The sequence below is a fragment of the Hyperoodon ampullatus genome (genome assembly GCF_949752795.1).
Source record: "Hyperoodon ampullatus genome assembly, chromosome: 2".
Taxonomy (NCBI): domain Eukaryota; kingdom Metazoa; phylum Chordata; class Mammalia; order Artiodactyla; family Ziphiidae; genus Hyperoodon; species Hyperoodon ampullatus.
Window position 1 is genome coordinate 46,335,709 of NC_136915.1, and position 12,614 is coordinate 46,348,322.

Sequence of the window (12,614 nt, forward strand, 5' to 3'; positions counted from 1 at the left end):
GAAATGAAAAATACTCTAGATGGGATCAATAGCAGAATAACTGAGGCAGAAGAACGGATAAGTGAGGTGGAAGATAAAATAATGGAAATAACTGATGCAGAGCAAAATAAAGAAAAAAGAATGAAAAGAACAGAGGACAGTCTCAGAGACCTCTGCGACAACATTAAACGCACCAACATTCGAATTATAGGGGTTCCAGAAGAAGAAGAGAAAAAGAAAGGGACTGAGAAAATATTTGAAGAGATTATAGTTGAAAACTTCCCTAATATAGGAAAGGAAATAGTTAATCAAGTCCAGGAGGCACAGAGAGTCCCATACAGAATAAATCCAAGGAGAAATATGCCAAGACACATATTAATCAAACTGTCAAAAATTAAACACAAAGAAATCATATTAAAAGCAGCAAGGGAAAAACAACAAATAACACACAAGGGAATCCCCATCAGGTTAACAGCTGATCTCTCAGCAGAAACTCTACAAGCCAGAAGGGAGTGGCAGGACATAATTAAAGTGATGAAGGAGAAAAACCTGCAACCAAGATTACTCTACCCAGCAAGGATCTCAATTCAGATTTGATGGAGAAATTAAAACCTTTACAGACAAGCAAAAGCTGAGAGAGTTCAGCACCACCAAACCAGCTTTACAACAAATGCTAAAGGAACTTCTCTAGGCAAGAAACACAACAGAAGGAAAAGACCTACAATAACGAACCCAAAACAATTAAGGAAATGGGAATAGGAACATACATATCAATAATTACCTTCAATGTAAATGGACTAAATGCTCCCACCAAAAGACACAGATTGCCTGAATGGATACAAAAACAAGACCCATATATATGCTGTCTACAAGAGACCCACTTCAGACCTAGAGACACATACAGATTGAAAGTAAGGGGATGGAAAAAGATATTCCATGCAAATGGAAATCAAAAGAAAGCTGGAGTAGCAATTCTTATATCAGACAAAATAGACTTTAAAATAAAGACTATTAGAAGAGACAAAGAAGGACACTACATAATGATCAAGGGATCGATCCAAGAAGAAGATATAACAATTGTAAATATTTATGCACCCAACATAGGAGCACCTCAATACATAAGGCAAATACTAACAGCCATAAAAGGGGAAATCGACAGTAACACACTCATAGTAGGGGACTTTAACACCCCACTTTCACCAATGGACAGATCATCCAAAATGAAAATAAATAAGGAAACACAAGCTTTAAATGATACATTAAAAAAGATGGACTTAGTTGATATTTATAGGACATTCCATCCAAAAACAACAGAATACACATTTTTCTCAAGTGCTCATGGAACATTCTCCAGGATAGATCATATCTTGGGTCACAAATCAAGCCTTGGTAAATTTAAGAAAATTGAAATTGTATCAAGTATCTTTTCCGGCCACAATGCTATGAGACTAGACATCAATTACAGGAAAAGATCTGTAAAAAACACAAACACATGGAGGCTAACAATACACTACTCAATAACGAAGTGATCACTGAAGAAATCAAAGAGGAAATCAAAAAATACCTAGAAACAAATGACAATGGAGACACGACGACCCAAAACCTATGGGACGCAGCAAAAGCAGTTCTAAGGGGGAAGTTTATAGCAATACAATCCCACCTTAAGAAACAGCAAACATCTCGAGTAAACAACCTGACCCTGCACCTAAAGCAATTAGAGAAAGAAGAACAAAAAAACCCCAAAGTTAGCAGAAGGAAAGAAATCATAAAGATCAGATCAGAAATAAATGAAAAAGAAATGAAGGAAACGATACCAAAGATCAATAAAACTAAAAGCTGGTTCTTTGAGAAGATAAACAAAATTGACAAACCATTAGCCAGACTCATCAAGAAAAAAAGGGAGAAGACTCAAATCAATAGAATTAGAAATGAAAAAGGAGAAGTAACAACTGACACTGCAGAAATACAAAAGATCATGAGAGATTACTACAAGAAACTCTATGCCAATAAAATGGACAACCTGGAAGAAATGGACAAATTCTTAGAAATGCACAACCTGCCAAGACTGAATCAGGAAGAAATAGAAAATATGAATAGACCAATCACAAGCACTGAAATTGAAACTGTGATTAAAAATCTTCCAACAAACAAAAGCCCAGGACCAGATGGCTTCACAGGCGAATTCTATCAAGCATTTAGAGAAGAGCTAACACCTATCCTTCTCAAACTCTTCCAAAATATAGCAGAGGGAGGAGCACTCCCAAACTCATTCTACGAGGCCACCATCACCTTGATACCAAAACCAGGCAAGGATGTCACAAAGAAAGAAAACTACAGGCCAATATCACTGATGAACGTAGTTGCAAAAATCCGCAACAAAATACTAGCAAACAGAATCCAACAGCACATTAAAAGGATCATACACCATGATCAAGTGGGGTTTATTCCAGGAATGCAAGGATTCTTCAATATACGCACATCAATCAATGTGATACACCATATTAACAAATTGAAGAAGAAAAACCATATGATCATCTCAATAGATGCAGAGAAAGCTTTCGACAAAATTCAACACCCATTTATGATAAAAACCCTGCAGAAAGTAGGCATAGAGGGAACTTTCCTCAACATAATAAAGGCCAGATATGACAAACCCACAGCCAACATTGTCCTCAATGGTGAAAAACTGAAACCATTTCCACTAAGAGCAGGAACAAGACAAGGCTGCCCACTCTCACCACTCTTATTCAACTTAGTTTTGGAAGTTTTAGCCACAGCAATCAGAGAAGAAAAGGAAATAAAAGGAATCCAAATTGGAAAAGAAGAAGTAAAGCTGTCACTGTTTGCAGATGACATGATACTATACATAGAGAATCCTAAAGATGCTACCAGAAAACTACTAGAGCTAATTAATGAATCTGGTAAAGTAGCAGAATACAAAATTAATGCACAGAAATCTCTGGCATTCCTGTACACTAATGATGAAAAATCTGAAAGTGAAATCAAGAAAACACTCCCATTTACCACTGCAACAAAAAGAATAAAATATCTAGGAATAAACCTACCTAAGGAGACAAAAGACCTATATGCAGAAAATTATAAGACACTGATGAAAGAAATTAGAGATGATACAAATAGATGGAGAGATATACCATGCTCCTGGATTGGAAGAATCAATATTGTGAAAATGACTCTACTACCCAAAGCAATCTACAGATTCAATGCAATCCTTATCAAACTACCACTGGCATTTTTCACAGAACTAGAACAAAAAATTTCAAAATTTGTTTGGAAAAACAAAAGACCCCGAATAGCCAAAGCAATCTTGAGAACGAAAAACGGAGCTGGAGGAATCAGGCTCCCTGATTTCAGACTATACTACAAAGCTACAGTAATCAAGACAGTGTGGTACTGGCACAAAAACAGAAAGATAGATCAATGGAACAGGATAGAAAGCCCAGAGATAAACCCACGCACATATGGTCAACTTATCTTTGATAAAGGAGGCAGGAATGTACAGTGGAGAAAGGACAGCCTCTTCAATAAGTGGTGCTGGGAAAACTGGACAGGGACATGTAAAAGTATGAGATTAGATCATTCCCTAACACTATACACAAAAATAAGCTCAAAATGGATTAAAGACCTAAATGTAAGGCCAGAAACTATCAAACTCTTAGAGAAAAACATAGGCAGAACACTCTATGACATAAATCACAGCAAGATCTTTTTGGACCCACCTCCTAGAGAAATGGAAATAAAAACAAAGATAAACAAATGGGACCTAATGAAACTTCAAAGCTTTTGCACAGCAAAGGAAACCATAAACAAGACCAAAAGACAACCCTCAGAATGGGAGAAAATATTTGCAAATGAAGCAACTGACAAAGGATTAATCTCCAAAATTTATAAACAGCTCATGCAGCTCAATAGCAAAAAAACAAACAACCCAATCCAAAAATGGGCAGAAGACTTAAATAGGCATTTCTCCAAAGAAGATATACAGACTGCCAACAAACACATGAATGCTCAACATCATTAATCATTAGAGAAATGCAAATCAAAACTACAATGAGATATCATCTCACACCAGTCAGAATGGCCATCATCAAGAAATCTAGAAATAATAAATGCTGGAAAGGGTGTGGAGAAAAGGGAACACTCTTGCACTGCTGGTGGGAATGTGAATGGGTATAGCCACTATGGAGAACAGCATGGAGGTTCCTCAAAAAACTAAAAATAGAACTACCATATGACCCAGCAATCCCACTACTAGGTATATACCCTGAGAAAACCATAATTCAAAAAGAGACATGTACCAAAATGTTCATTGCAGCTCTATTCACAATAGCCCAGAGATGGAAACAACCTAAGTGTCCATCATCGGATGAATGGATAAAGAAGATGTGGCACATATATACAATGGAATATTACTCAGCCATAAAAAGAAACGAAACTGAGCTATTTGTAATGAGGTGGATAGACCTAGAGTCTGTCATACAGAGTGAAGTCAGTCAGAAAGAAAAAGACAAATACCGTATGCTAACACATATATATGGAATTTTTTTAAAAATGTCATGAAGAACCTAGCGGTAAAACAGGAATAAAGACACAGACCTACTTGAGAATGGACTTGAGGATATGGGGAGGGGGAAGGGTAAGCTGTGACAAAGCGAAAGAGAGGCATGGACATATATACACTACGAAACGTAAGGTAGATAGATAGTGGGAAGCAGCCGCAGAGCACAGGGAGATGAGCTCGGTGCTTTGTGACCGCCTGGAGGGGTGGGATGGGGAGGGTGGGAGGGAGGGAGATGCATGAGGGAAGGGATGTGGGAACAGATGTATATGTATGACTGATTCACTTTGTTATAAAGCAGAAACTAATAAAAAAATTACTACTACTATCAGTAAAAAAAAAAAAATCTACAAACAATAAATGCTGGAGAGGGTGTGGAGAAAAGGGAACTCTCTTGCACTGTTGGTGGGAATGTAAATTGATACAGCCACTAGGGAGAACAGCATGGAGGTTCCGTAAAGAACTAAAAATAGGGCTTCCCTCGTGGCGCGGTGGTTGAGAGTCTGCCTGCCGATGCAGGGGACACGGGTTCATTCCCCGGTCCGGGAGGATCCCACATGCCGCGGAGCGGCTGGGCCCGTGAGCCATTGCCGCTGAGCCTCCGTGTCAGGAGCCTGTGCTCCGCAACGGGAGAGGCCACAACAGTGAGAGGCCCGCGTACCAAAAAAAAAAACAAAAAAAACTAAAAATAGAACTACTGTATGACCAAGCAATCCCACTACTGGGCATACACCCTGAGGAAACCATCATTCAAAAAGAATCATGTACCACAATGTTCATTGCAGCACTATTTACAATAGCCAGGACATGGAAGCAACCTAAGTGTCCATCAACAGATGAATGGATAAAGAAGATGTGGCACATATACACAATGGAATTACTCAGCCATAAAAAGAAATGAAGCTGAGTTATTTGTAGTGAGGTGAATGGAGCAAGAGTCTGTCATACGGTGAAGTAAGTCAGAAAAACAAATACTGTATGCTAACATATATATATGGAATCTAAAAAATAAAAATGGTTCTGATGAACCTAGGGGTAGGACAGGAATTAAGACACAGACGTGAGAATGCACTTGAGGACACGGGGAGGGGGAAGGGTAAGCTGGAACAGAGTGAGAGAGTGGCATGGACTTATATACACTACCAAATGTAAAATAGATAGCTACTAGGAAGCAGCCGCATAGCACAGGGAGATCAGCTCAGTGCTCTGTGACCACCTAGAGTGGTGAGATAGGGAGGGTGGGAGGGGGACGCAAGAGAGAGGAGATATGGGGATATATGTATATGTATAGCTGATTCGCTTTGTTATAAAGCAGAAACTAACACACCACTGTAAAGCAATTATACTCCAATAAAGATGTTAAAAACAAAAAGACATTAATGATACGTTATAATCCTAGACTTAGGATAAAGGCACCACTAAAAAACATAAAGAGTATAGGAAGGAGGCCAACAAGGAAGAAAAAATGGAATACCATAAAATACATGGTAAATTTGAAAGAAGGTAGAAAAGAAAGAAAAGAAGAATTAAGACAGGACAATTTGAAAATAAATAGCCAGAAGACAGATTTAAGCACAAACACACAGATTATTCCATTAAATGTTAGTAAACTAAACACTATAAGACTGAAGAAAAAAAAAAAAAAAACTAAGTACTCTTTTCAAGAGACACACTCTAAATACGAAAGCAAAAGGATAGAATAAGATAGAATAAATCTTAATATCTGGCAAGGTAAATTCCCCTACTTAATTTTCAAAATTTTTTTGGTTTATGCTTTATACTTACTATAGTTTTGTTAAATTATATTAGAACATTTTCTGAGATGTTAATTATAATTCCATTCCATTACAGATTAATTGGGAGAGAAGTGACATGTTTATGATAATGAGTTTTCAAATCCATGGATCTGGAGTACCTTTTCATTAATTTAAGACTTCTTTTAAGTCCTTAAATTGTTTTACAGTTTTCTAGGAACATATCTTTGCCTCTTTCATTAGATTCACTCTTAGATACCTTATCATTTCCATTGCTACTATAAATGAGATCTTCAAAAAAATAACATTTTTTTTGAATCTTATTCTTTACAAGGAATATTTCTAACATTTCACCATTAAATGTGATGCTAACTGAAGGTTTTGTTAGACACTGTTCATTGGGTTATAGAAATTCCCTTCTCTTTGTTAGCTTTTATTTTTTAAGCACAAATGAACGTTGAATTTTATCAAATGCTCTTCTAACATTTACTAAGGTGATCATATAGATGTTTCTACAGGTTGTTAATGTGATAAATTAAATCAAGATTTTCTAATGTTATAGCATCCCCAGTTCACAGCATAAACTCTATCTACACAGCCAAGGTGTACTGGTATTTTTATCCATAGTTGGATTCAGTTTGCTATTATTTTTAGAAATTTTGCAAATATATTTCTAAGTGAAATTGGCCTATAATTTTTTTTGTTGTTATTTAGTCCATGTCTGGATTTGGACTTTAGACTGTACCCCAAACATAAAGAAGCTGGAGAGCTTCCTTTATTTTTCTATTTGCTGGGTTATTGGATCCTATAAGCCTAGTTAAGTGTTTGTATGTAGATTTTTGACTATTTTCAATTCAATAGTTCTTTTCAGGCTTTCTACACTTTCCTGAGTCAATTTTGAAATTTGTATTTTGAGAAAATTCTTTCTTCCTGGTTTTTATATTCATTGGCACAAAGTGCATTTTCTATTGTAATTTTAAAATCTAGTATTGATAGCGTTAAAAGCTGTGGTAAGATTGGTCAAGTGTTAAAAGCAGTGGTTCAGAAAAAAGCATATATTCTAATATGCTTTTATTTTGCCTTTTTTCTTGCCAATCTTACTACAGCTTTTAATACTACTGATACCAGAGAACAGGTGTTATATGAACACTGTTAACATTTAGTTTGAAGACAAAAAAATACGGTGAATTCCTGGAAATAGAGACTGATGTACTTGGAGGTGAATTTTCAACAAAATTCTACAATTACTAAGTTTCATTATTATTAAAAGGATAGCTTTGAAAATCTAAGTAAGAAAGTAGTAAAATTGGAAAGCAACAGTACCATTAATTCACAAGTTATACCAAACCTACATATTTCTTTTTGTTTGCTTGATAGAGTTACTACCTATTAGGGATATTTCTGAACATTTCAACAAAACTTCAGACAAAGCATCCCAGGACACCCTGTGGATGAGATGAATAAATATGGGATGGGTAATAGGCAGTACTTTAGGTAGATATTTATAATTCTTGGAATGGTAATACTCAAAGAATGGTGATTAATGGAACAAAATGAACTGTGGAAGACCTGTATTCTTATCCCATTCAAGATTATTGTTAATTAAGGAAGGAAAAAATATGTTTATCAGTTTTGCAGATGACACAAAGCTGTGATGTCAGCTAATATACTGGATGAAAGAATTAGCACACAAAAAGATCTGAGCAAGCTAGAAAGATAGGTTGCAATGAATAAGATATTTAATATACTCAGACTTAAAAAATCAATCACACAAGGAACGGCCTAGATCAGGGACTGGCAAACTACTACTGCCTGTGAGCCAAATCTACCCTGACACCTGTTTTTGTATGGCCCATAAACTAAGAACGTTTTTTACATTTTAAAATATTTTTTCAAAATCAAAATATTTTGTGGCACGAGCATTATATGAAATTCACAGTTCAGTGTCCACGAATAGTTTTATTAGAAATGGCCACACTCATTCATTTATATATTGTCTATAGCTACTTTTGTGCTATAGTGACAGAGCAGAATAGCTGTGACAGACTATAAGGCTCATAAAACCTAAAATATTTATTATCTAGCTCATAAAAAATTTGCCAACCTTTCATCTATAACATGTAGAGGATTAGTTGATTGCAAAGCCACTATAAGGCAAGAGTGTACTATATCTGCCCCCAAAGGTAAAGGAATGTTATTTTAAATTACATTAATGTATCTAAGAAGGAACTACATTCTACCAAAATCTTTGAAAACCAACTAAGGGCCAGGCACTGTGCTAGCAATGCAAAGACACTACGTAGTAATCTTTGACTATGTAAACCTAAGACAAAGATGGTGACTTAAGAGTTGGTTTTTGCCTTTAAGCTCAGAGTCAAGGAGAATGGACAAACATGAAACTAATAATTTGTTATGTGCAAACAGTGTGATCCACATCTAGAATACTGTGTTCAGTTCTAGGTAGTATAATTTAAGTAGGACATTGTCAGGCTTGATATTGTTCAGAGAACAGAAAGTTCATGATGATTTATAAACTGTTACATGGAGGGAGTTGAAAGAATATTGTTTCAAGAAGAGATAATTTAGTGAGAGAAATGTGACTACAAGTTTTAATATCACAACTCTTCACAAATGGAAAAAGGATTTGAACTGGACTCAACAAATACGAACTGTAAGCAGGAAGACATCATAGATGTAAGAACTTTCCAGCAAAGTAAAGATTTTTAATCTTTTCCATCCCTGAAAGTGTCCAAGACGACTAGGTGATAACCTACGGAGGAAACCAGAGAAAGAACTCTTGCACTGGGGTTCTTTTAGCCTAAATGAAATTCTAGGAAAGGTAGATTAGGAACAGATAATGAAGAAACTTGAAAGCCAGGTAAAGATGGTAGGCTTTAGCCTGTAGTCCAGTAGTTCTCAATTGGACTGGGGGTGATTCAGCCCCCCGGGGACATTTGTCAATGTCTAGAGCCAGTTTGGCTGTCATACTGGGGGTGGGAGGGTGATGCTATTGGCATCTAGTGGGCATTTCATGATGCTGCTAAATATTCCACAATGCACAGGACAGTCCCCCAAAACAAATAATTATCTGACGGAAAATGTGAATAGTGCAGAGGTAGAAAAACCCTGTGGTAACCTACTTGGTGGTGGAAATGCGGGGGTTGGAGAGTTAAGGAGAGAATTTGCTTTAAAAAAGTAATATGTTTTAGGGAAATATATCTAGCATTGATGTGTAGTAGATAAATAAGGAAGAGCGTGTATTCTCCAAATGTTCAGTTCTTCTCTGACGTCACATTCTTACCACCTAAGTTGTCTGAGGAAGCAAAGATGTACTTTAATACAAAACTCATTTCATACCTCCTATAGCCACCAATACCCTTCCTTTTTCCTGTGTTGGGTGGAATTATTTAAATAACAAGTAAGAAGTGGCAGAATTTGGGTTCACTTTAAGGCTCCTTTGTTGCGCTTAATGCAAGAGGTACACCAATCCCGAAGAAACCCATAACACAACTCAACAGATATGTTGCTTCCTTAACTCCAAAATGCAGGTTCAGGATGTAATCTAACCCCCAGTCCTGGGATGCCTTACTTAACTCACACGTGTTCACTCAGGGCCTCAGTTCATCAAAGGTGGTGCACTCTGGGGTGCCATCCTCTGCATTTTTTTTTTTTTTTTTTTTTTTTGCGGTAGGCGGGCCTCTCACTGTTGTGGCCTCTCCCCCTGCGGAGCACAGGCCCCGGAGCACAGGCTCAGTGGCCATGGCTCACGGGCCCAGCCGCACCGCGGCATGTGGGATCCCCCCAGACCGGGGCACGAACCCGTGTCCCCTGCATCGGCAGGCGGACCCCCAACCACTGCGCCACCAGGGAAGCCCCATCCTCTGCATTTTTAAAACTCCCTGACCCTGGACTTCCCTGATGCCTTATCCTCCTCTAAACCCAGTGCCACTTACCCAACCCTTTCACCTCCAGTTCACGTAACCTTTCTTTCCAAAAAGCTTTCTGCGCCAAGCCTTCAGTTCACTTTCTTTTTGTGGTTAGGAAAGAGTACCCCGTGCGTCTGGTACTCTTAGAACCAGACTCCTCAAACCCTTTCCTATAACATCATCCACTGGGAACTTCTGTGTAAATTAGAAAACGGCCATCCTCTGCCTCCCCAGGGCCAGGGCCTATAGCTTGGTATCACTTGAAAGGCAACCAGCCCTGACACTACCCTTTCACCTCCGTCCCAAACCCTTCTACTCAGTTCAAGACCATTTCAAGAGCTCCAAGGGCCCTAAACACATACTTTTGGACGCCCGGCCCAAATTACATAAAATTTATGAACCCACATCCTACATCAAATATAATCCTTAGGTATATGAGTTACGTTCCACTTAATAGGTCACATTTGGATACATTTATTAATTTCTATTTGGAACTGATTTTCCCTTTTGGGGGTCAAAACATTATTTCTGGCTTCCAGAAAGCTCGTGGGCTGGCACTAGTGTCTCTAGGACTCAGGGGAGTGAACAGACCTGCGTCACGCGTCAGTCTTCCACCATCCCGGTCACCTCACCGCCCGCCCACCGTCCGCCTCCGCGCCGCGCGTCTCCTCACAACCCCAGCCACGCTCGCTCTCTCCCTCCTCCACCAGCATCCCCCACCTCCGTCGGCCTCGCCCAGCCAGGCTCCCACCTCCCCCGGTGCCAGCCGAGCCCGCCGAACCACCCTGCTCGCCTGGGCCTCCGGTTAGCTCTACGCGCGCTGATTGTCGGGCCTCGAGGTCTCCCTACCGCCCCGCCCCCTTCCCTTCCCGCAGGCCTCCGCGGAGTTGGCGGGCACTCAAATCCTACTCCCAGCTCTTCGCTCCACCCCGCCCGCAGGCCCTGCCCCGTCCCGCCCCACCCTGCGCAGCTCGCTGGTTCCCCAGCTCCGCCCCGCTTCCGCCCAGCCTCCTCAGAGATCCCAGTCGCGGACAGCTGCACTCCCGGCTCTACGCGCCCAGTCTCCCTCAGGCCCCGCCCCCAGACCACGCCCCCGTGCTCTTCCTTACTGCGCGGGCTGAGCTCCGCAGCCCCGCCCAAGGGGCCTTTCCCTAGGCAAGCGCTTGAGCACGCGCTGCTTACCCTCCCCCAGCTAAGCTGGCTCCCTGGGGCTTCTGAGACCCACGGGACCCGCCCTCGCGCGAGCACGCACGCGCAGTCCCCACCTCTCTCTGCTCAGAGCCCTAGGCCCTCAGGTCGCCAGCCCCGGGTCCGGCCCCGCCTCCAAGCGCGACCCCGCCCCTCATGCCGGGTATCGCGCAAGCGCGCCTCCCCGGCCCAGTCTTTCCCCTGCCCAGTCTTTCCCCCGCCCCCGCCGGCCCCGCGGTCCCAAGGCGCAGGTCGCCCCCAGCCCCCTCCCTTCTCCTGCACACTCTCTGTCCCACCCTCCCTAGCTTTGTGCCGGGGGCGCGGAGCCGCTTCCCCCCCTCAGCCGCGCCGCGGGAGGAGGGAGCCGTCAGCGAGGAGCTGCCGCTGGCTGCCCCAGGCAGGGGCACAGGTAGGTGGCGGCCACGGACTGGGCCGCTCACCGAGCCCGGGGCTGCGAGTGGGGGCGGGTGTGAGGTTTGAGGGAGGGGTGGAATGGGGGAGGGGAAGACCGAGAGGGACGGGGCTGGGGTGTGGTTGGGTGAAAGGTGTGAGGGTCTAGGGTTGTCAGAGACGGGTTTAAGGGTGGAGTTGGGGTGCTGGAGTAGTGTATGGGGGCGTGTGAGACTTGGGGTTCGGGGCCTGGGTGGGAAAAGGGAGCAGGATTAGCTCGGGTGGATTTGGGGAGGGACATGCGTGGGAATTTAGAGAGAGAGGGAGAATTGCAGTACTGAGGAGGGGGAAAAGTGGGATTAGAGGAGTGCACGGAGGAAAGGATCTAGGATGGGAATAGGAGAAGGGGTGGGGTTTGGGGGGCAGGGAGAAGAACTTGGGGCTGTGGTTTGTGAAGTTGGGCATAGTGAGCCGTGAAGGAAGGAGATTTTGAAGGTTGAGGGCAGAAGACAAGGAAAAAGATGGAGAGTTCGGGGTCCTGGGAGAGGGAATCTCAGAATGGGAGGAAGGGAAGAGTACATGGTGAAGGACAGAGGAAGAGTGCATGGGGGTTAGAGAGTGCGCGGGTGGAATGGTGTGGGGGGAAGGAAGGAGAGCCAGGTGGAGGTGGGCTTGCAGCTGGGCGACAGGGAGCCGCATTTCAAAAGGGATGGAAGGATTGGAAGGGCGTGAGGCTTGAGAGGTGGGGGCAGGGGAGCTGGGCGTGGGTGAAGGGGGCGGATTAGGATTTTGGGTGTGGAG